Source organism: Alligator mississippiensis, chromosome 5 (genome assembly GCF_030867095.1).
Source record: "Alligator mississippiensis isolate rAllMis1 chromosome 5, rAllMis1, whole genome shotgun sequence".
NCBI lineage: Eukaryota > Metazoa > Chordata > Crocodylia > Alligatoridae > Alligator > Alligator mississippiensis.
This window is the reverse complement of record NC_081828.1, coordinates 120,424,858-120,432,989: the sequence shown is the minus strand read 5'-3', so window position 1 is coordinate 120,432,989 and position 8,132 is coordinate 120,424,858. Positions and strand designations below refer to the sequence as shown.

General features: G+C 39.2%; 1 long non-coding RNA gene across 1 annotated transcript in view; it reads left to right on the top strand.

The window, feature by feature from the left end:
* The first annotated feature begins 400 nt into the window (after nt 1-400).
* Nucleotides 401-8,132, top strand: part of LOC132250656 (uncharacterized) — a 51,452-nt gene continuing 43,720 nt past the window's right edge. The window contains exons 1-2 of the long non-coding RNA XR_009462259.1: nt 401-461; nt 6,320-6,368. This is a non-coding gene — a long non-coding RNA (uncharacterized LOC132250656). The remainder of the gene's footprint in view (nt 462-6,319; nt 6,369-8,132) is intronic.

Below are 8,132 nucleotides of genomic sequence, written 5' to 3'. Positions count from 1 at the left end.
GACCCTCCTTGGTCTAATCAAGTTTTTTGTTGTCACAGGCCACGTCACATGATCCCTTTAATGACCTTAATAAAAAACAAAAAACTATAGGGTGCCTATACACATGCTCCAACACATTTTAATTAGAATGGGTCAGAGCAGACTTGATTAATCAAGTCTCCTGGAGCGTTCTAATTAGAACACTTCAGCATGATGTGTATTCAGTGCCCCACATTTCAAAAAATGCTGATGAGGCACTTTGACTAAAACTCGTCAAACAAGCTCTAGCTAAAGCACTGACACGGCCATTTTGAAACACAGGACACTGAATACATGTGAGGCTGTGATGTTTTAATTAGACTGGCTCTCGGATAGCTGTTCTATTTAAAACTCCCTCCACCCCCCACCTGAAGCATGTGTATAGACACCCACAATGCTTTATGGAAGTCTAGATGGATAAGGTCTATACACAGAGTCATATGGTAAGACATTTGTGCCTTATCATAAGGCTCACAAATGTACCTCCTTACTAGAGCAATATATTATAGCAATAGTTTAAGGTTTTTTTCAATAATACCTAAACTTGTTGTTGTTGTGGAAAAATGTGCAATTTAAGAATAATTTGCTATTTATTGAATACTATATACTGTGGTGTTAGACAATAGTAGACTTAAAAAAAACCAACTTGTTATAAACATGTACTTGCTTGAGATGATCCCCCAGTATGGCTTACAACTGCACTTGCCTTTACAGTTGCAAATCTGTCAGTCATATAACATCTCTGAAGTTAATTTTGCTAGCTAATGCCTGCTTAATTGATAGGAGGGTAAAGGCTGATAGTTTTAATGAGCTTCAGTTTACTAAGATCACGTTCATAAGATGTAGTAGTCACTGAAAATATCAGAAAGATAGAGAACAATTTCTATATTTGGATGCAAAGCAGTCAATGATCATTAATGTGTTAAATTTAACAGCAGAGGTGTGCTGCCTTCTGTAGATCTGGATTTGATGCAGCTGCTTGTAATGTGAAGCTCTCAATTTCAGTGGCTAATTCAAAACAGTCTATATCAGGACGGTGTTTAAAAGTAAGGTCTGCTGAATATTTCTTCAGGTCAGAAACAGACAATATTTAAAGTTTTTTCCTCAATGAGAAAAATCAAATTCTAAATGCAATATTGGAAAACACCTAGAATCTGCACCTTGGCTCAGAAATGAGAACATCAATCAACTCATTCCATTTGTACCTTGAACAATTCTCTTGGTTTTAGCAAGCAACCATCATCATTTGCTTTCACAAATGTTATTTTCTTAGTCTTTCTTCTTTTTGTCATAGAATCTTGGATGCAGGAACCTGGTTTTGCTATTTTTGTTGCTTGATGAAAAGCTCATTACAACCTTTGTTACTTAATTTGCAGAATGTTTCTAACAAGCCTTTGATATGTTTAGAAGCATTATCTCCAGCTATGACACTGCTCTTGAAGAACTGAGTTAGCTGTCAGTAATTAACCTGTGCACTGTGCCGCACTAATACAGTTGTATTGCTTCTGATTCTACAGCTTGTGTGTGCGGAGCAAGTCTGGGGCATTGAAGCATGGTGCAAACTTGCACCATATAGAAACCAGTTGGCTCCTCAGATTACAGCCTAGTAATTTTGTGTTGTGTATAGCTGCACAGGTGGGACTGCCCACATTATGGCTCTAACTATAATACTTCTTTTAGCTAGAACAGGGGTATCAAACATACAGACTACAGGCTGGTTACATCCCTCTGCCTCCTGGGTGAGTCAAGGAATTTTGCAGTGGAGTGAGCAGGAAGTGGGACCCACCATAAAATTGAGGACTATGGGCCCCTGACAGGGATGGCCTTCAGCTGAAGGGGGTTGAGCAACATCTGTGCTGACACAGCACCATTTTTGCTCTGCCACCTCCTTTTTCACCACTACTAGGTCTGAATTTAGCCCATAAAGGACCCCACAATCCAGACTGGGTCCAGAGGGTGAGGTGAGTTTGACACCACTGATCTAAAAAAAAAAAACCGGTATTTTATCAAAAATATTTTTTTTAGTCAGGCACTATTTGTCTTTGGCAAAGCCATGCCTCATTTTCTCCCCTTTTCTATTTGCCTCCTTGTCTTTAATTGTTCTTACCTTCAAAATTTTGTTCTGAAGCCTTGCATACTACTGAAGTCAAACTAAAGGGTCTACTGGTATTTGGTTCCATTGTTCCCCTTTCTTAAGTTCAGGTACTACATGCTTGCTGATCTCTGATATGAGGCTCATGCCTACCAAATTGAAGTGGGTAGTAAAAATTCTTACTGCAAGATATGTGATACTTTACTCACTAGTTGTCTCAGAAATCTCAGGCAGATTGCCCAGTTGTCCCAATTTAAGCAGGTTAAACAGACAAGTGTTTAAACAGATAAAGCAGACAGCATTGTGCACTGCTCCCATTGTGATGGTGCAATTTCCATATTCTCATTGCCATTAGTCACCTTGTCTTGGCCTCCATGCTAAGTATCACCACCTTAAAAACTGGGATAAAGTATTAACTTAGCTTTTGAACCACATTTAGCTTGTCTTAATCTTGACATCTTCACTGCACAGTGGCTCAATTTCTTTCATAATTGCTTTTTTTGTATACCTTCACTGTCTTTGCAAGGTCCTATTCAGCACTTCCTGATTTCTGCGACAAAGCTTTCTTCACCAATTAGTTCTCTTTTCCATTACTCGTAAGCTCCCTATTTATTCCTAAAATACTCCGAGATTATTATTATCCCAGCTAGGTCTGGAGCCCTTCTTATTAGATTTCTGTGTGTCCCCCCTCTTACTGAGGATGTATGTTCGAGACAGCTTTTGCACATTTGGAATTTTTTTGCACAAGAAATTTCACGCCTCCTCCATATTCAAGTCCTTGAGTTCTTCAGTCCAATGGACTTTACATACTAGTTGCTTTAACATGCTGCAAGCTGCCAATTTGAATCTTGCTACTCATCTGTTTTTGCTTATTATTCTATTTAATTTAAATAGAATCAACTTACAATCATTTTATTCAAGATTATTTTGTATTACGAGCTCTTGAATAATGGCTTCACTAAAACTAGGTCTGAAGTGGCATCAGATCTTATTGGTTCAGGGAGTATTTGATGAAGAAATCTGTTTAATATCACATTCCAAAACAACATTATTTTTAGCATTTGCTTTCCAGTTGTGCCTGCATCAGCTGCTCCATAGTAACTACCTATGTGAATGCTTTCATTTTGTGGTGGATGAAAGCAATATGAGACAGTTGCTGCAAAGCAGCTGACGTTCAGTAAATTCCCATTCCCTCCTTCTACATCTTGGTAACTAGTTTATGAACACCCACTCTATTTCAGCACTTCTTATTTCTTTACATTTTACCTCATTAATGTATAGTGCTACCCTCCAACTTTAGCTTTATTTCTATACTTGCTGTAGAGTGAATACCCCTTAATACATGCTTTCAAGTCATAACCAATATTCCACCGTAACCGTCATCTCTACACCATCCAGTTTCATATCTTGCACCAGAAATTTTACTTCCTTTATACTGTTGCTGGGCTCCTTGAATCACTATAGAAATGCTTCAGTTTTTTTCCTCTGTTGCCTTGCCCAGATTTGTAGCTGAATTAGTTACCATCCTTTCAATGCTTTCATCAATAGTAAAATATTCTTTCCTTGCTGACCATCTTACTATCCTATATTAGTCATTTACACCTTACTGTATTCTTGTTTCCTTTATTTTCCTGAATATTATAAGCAGGCATGGTGATTACCATAAATCTCTTCCAATCTTTGCTCTTCAACTGGCACTCACACCCATTTGGTTTCAGCAGGTTATTACCTTCATCATTCTGGTAAAATTCATCTGTTCAGAAGAGGTTTTTTTTCTGCAAGTCTCCCAGCAGTCAAACATCCTCAGCTTTTCTCAAAGGACAAATCTGTTTCCTATCTGTTGTTCTATCACTCTCATATTACATTTTACCTTACTTTTTCTAATGGGTGAAAGAATTCTACTGAAGAGCACTCAACCTGTTTGAGAGCTGTCTTTGAACTGTTCCAGTGGGGAACAGGCAGTATCATATAGCCCAAGATGCAGAACAATTAGGGACTTTCCTCATCCAGTCAAGATCTTTTTCAGCCCATGCCCATATCCTGTTTCCTGATACTTGGCAGATAATACACCAGTGGTTTTCTGAATCTACTCTGCTGATAGGTGTGCCAGTTCCTAACACTAAGTCCCCAGTAGTAAAGACCTGCCTCTTTTTCGTGTCAGTGTGAATCTCAGATTCTCTCCCTTCTGTTCTTTGCTTTTTTTCCAGTGTTCTGTATAACATTCTCATTCATTTGAATGCTACAGCCCCTGGTTACTTCCATCATTTCTTCTTCTCTTCTTGTGGAAATAACTGCCTTTTTCTTCCTCAACACAATATCTGTTATCCCTGTTTCTCTTCTATGCTCTCCAGTGCAACAAACCTCTTCCTCAGTTGTTTCTGCTCTATCAGCAAGTCTTTTTCTCTGCCTAATTATGTGCTTCTGTAGTTTGCCTTCCTTAGCCTACAGTCTGATATCAAGATCCTCTTATTTAGCACGGATATGCAAATCTTGAGTTGTCCGTTCACCCACCTCTCTCCTTTCTTCCATCATGCCTTCAAATTCCTATCTGAAATTCAGCACCATCTTCAACTGCATCTGTTGTCCTTAGATCTTCTGTTCTGTGAGCACTAGGTGATTCTCCATGCATAAATAGGTTCTGTCAGTTATGCACTTAAGGAAAATGTACATGCTGCATCTCTTGCATTCAGTGATCATCGTTGTCTGCATTGTTTTGGACACGTCCCATGCTGCCTCAATAGCAATCATTGTATTCAAATCTCCTTAACATCTCCAACTTGAGCACCCCTATTTTCTGATGCTTGTTTGCTGACTGGCCTGGTTGTTGGCCATTTGGCCTTTAAGCTTTTGTCTTGGTCAACCTTGCTCTCCCACTTAGTTTCAGTTGTTAACTGTTTATCAGTATTGGTCAGAGGTAGAAAGCATCTCTCAACCAAAAGGCCTTTGTCCTACTTATAGGATACCCAAACAGACTCTCAAATCTACAAACTGCAACCAAATGAACCACCAACCTACACACAAAGAAACAAACACTTATCCAAAAAGCAGTCCACACAAACTTCTTAATTCCCCATTTCATTTGCTGACCCCTCTGGTCACTGCTGCTCAAGAATATACTTTTATATACTGAAGCAATTACATGAGCTATCCAACTTCAGATTTACAGTGTTCAGAAAAATGTTCCACCCGTATTTCCTGAGATATTGATACTCAGGGAATTTTTGACTCAGAAAGAGTACTATCAAATAAATCCAAACTCTGTAATAATTTGCAACCTAATCCAAAGGTCACTGACATCAATAGGAATCTTTCAATGGATACTGAATTGCATCTTTACTGAACAACGGACATTTTTATACAATTTCCAGTACCTGAACTTAATGAGAAATATTGTTTTCAAATGTAAATGCTTAACAGGTTTCCCTAGAGGAAAAACTAGGACACAAAAGGACATTTATTAGCATTGACTAAGAAAATCAAATTCATGAAAAGTACAAACTCCTCCAGGGGAAAAATATTCAAATTAAAAATGAAAAATTACAAGTACTTTTGTGCATTTAAAGCTTGTATTAGTTGTAAATAGGAAATAGGTATTTGGAAAAAAAAAAAAAGCACATCTTTGAGAACAATTGATTAAAACAGGCTGCAATTACAGAGACCCATCCACCCATGTAAAAGATGTAGAATGGAACAGCCTTATATATCATCGTCATTCTATCAGCTACTTACAGCTTAACTGTATGGGAAAAAATAAATAAGATTGGAGATGAGAGAGAAGAACAGAGGTGTGGGAGGAACAATGAGAAAGGACAGAGCATGGATTCTACCTGCTCTGCATGCCAGGAGACTGCTTCAAAGTTCAGGTTTGAAATATTTAGGGACAAATTCATTTGTGGTGTTAACTGGCCTGGAATTAATGGAGCTAAAGCAGGAATGCATTTGTCTTCCAGGCTCCTGGGACCTAAAATATGTATCCCAAAAGGAACAACCAAGACTTTTGGCCTTCTAAGATAGATGAATTGACTTCCATGAAGTTTGTTGCACTTGGGTCTTTCAGATTCTTAGTTATACTTACTGTAGTGACTGTCCTGGTTTCCATTAGCATATAGATCCTAACCAAGAGTAACCTTGATAGGAAGGTAGGAAGTTTGCTCAGAGAAGTATTTACTATTGAATAAAATGACTGCATTTTTCCTTTCTCTTTTCCAGCAAAAAGTGGGAAGTTTTGACAAGGTAAAGAACATGGCTGGAGCAGCAGGTATGTTAGATTTGTATCAATTCAGGGCATTTCTCCTATGGAACTCTCATTGGAGAATAAATCTACTCCTCTTAGCAGACCCTTAGGGGATGATGATGATAGAAAAAATGCTTTGCTCTCCCCTGGGTATGAATTCCATGCCAGCTATGGTACACTGACTGGAACAAAGAGGTGAATCTGAACTGACATTTTGAAAGCCAAGGTTGGAGCATTCTGTGTGAACGTTAAGGATCCCTTGGTACTCTTATTAAAAAATTATCCCAACATCCATTGCTACCAGTTTCTCTTTCCTTTTTTGTTGTGAAGTATAGTAAGTACAGGTTGCTGGCTTTACTCCAATGTGCTAGAGGTGCTGTCTGAGCTTTTTGGATTCTTTGCAGAAACTTTTATTATATAACTCAGCAGTACTTAAAACTGAAATGTCCAGATTTCCAAATAGTGGAGATATTTGAATTTTGATTTCCAGCTTAGGCCAATGTAACATTAAAAGTTAAAGGCTATTTGACAGCACTTGGACCCATTTAAAAAAAAAAAAATCGGTTTCCTATAAGAATTATTCAAAGTTATTTGGAAAGAATGAGACGCACTACTGCCAATGCTGAAATACTGTCCGTTAAGCTACCTGTGATATATGGGACAGTAAATTCACTTTAGGATAGAGAGTTTTGGGAAACCTGTCTAGAGATAAAGTTTACTTTTGATTTCATTAACTTTCAAAAACAGATTTATTTGGAGGCTAGAGATGATGTGAGCAGGGGAATTAGCAGTTCGCCCAATATTCAACTAACTTTAAGAATGGGATCATAAACTTAGTGGCTAGGTCTGTGTGAATATTCACACAGACCTAGCCACTATTCAATTAAAATTCAGAAGGATACTTAGGATGCCAGAGATTTGATTTGGAGATCCAAATGTTTTTCAGATTCGATTCAGCCGAATCACTTCGGAAGATTCGGAACCGATTCAGAAATTTTGCCATAGAGTATAATGGGGAAATCAATGAAATATCTATAACTTTGTTGTCTTTTGGCTGGTTTGGATGAAACTTGCAGAAGTGGTAGCCTCTGCTGAGAGCATGGGGCATGCCAAGTTTTAAGGTGGTTTGTGCAGGGGTTTCTGGGAAACTGCACCTCAAAGTCTTGAAATTAAAACTCCTATCACTTGTGTGTATTAAGCCACAGTAGGGTAAAAACTGCAGGGATGGTAGTTCTTGCTGAGGCCACAAAGCCTGCCAAGCTTCAAGGAGATAGGTGCAGGGGATTCTGGGGCCCTGTACCTCTAGCTGCTGCCAGGCAAAACTCGTGTCACGGGTACTTGTGCAACTGTCCGTCTTGGGGTACCTGGGGGGCGGGGGGAACCCTATTGCAGGCCTGGCTGCTAGGCCCTGCTGCAGCCATAAAGTATGCTAGCTGTTAAGGAGAGGTGCAGGGAGGTTCTGGGGCCCTACACCCCTAGCTGCTGATGGACAAAACTCACAACATGGGTGCTTGTGCATCTCACTGTCTCTGTCTCGGGCCAGAAACAGTTCCCAGCTCTGTATTGATTCTTTCCTCTCCTTTAGTCTGTGGTTTTGTAGGTGTTAATCCTTGCTCATTAACTCATTATCTAGGAGCTAGCTGCTGTGTATTGAGCTGGTTCCTGAGTGAATCAGGATTGATTGGTAACACAGTAGTTTAGCAGCCAGGCCTGCAATAGGTTTCTTCCCCCCACCCTGTGCCCCAAAACAGACACAGTCCCACAAGCACACACGACACAAATTTTGCC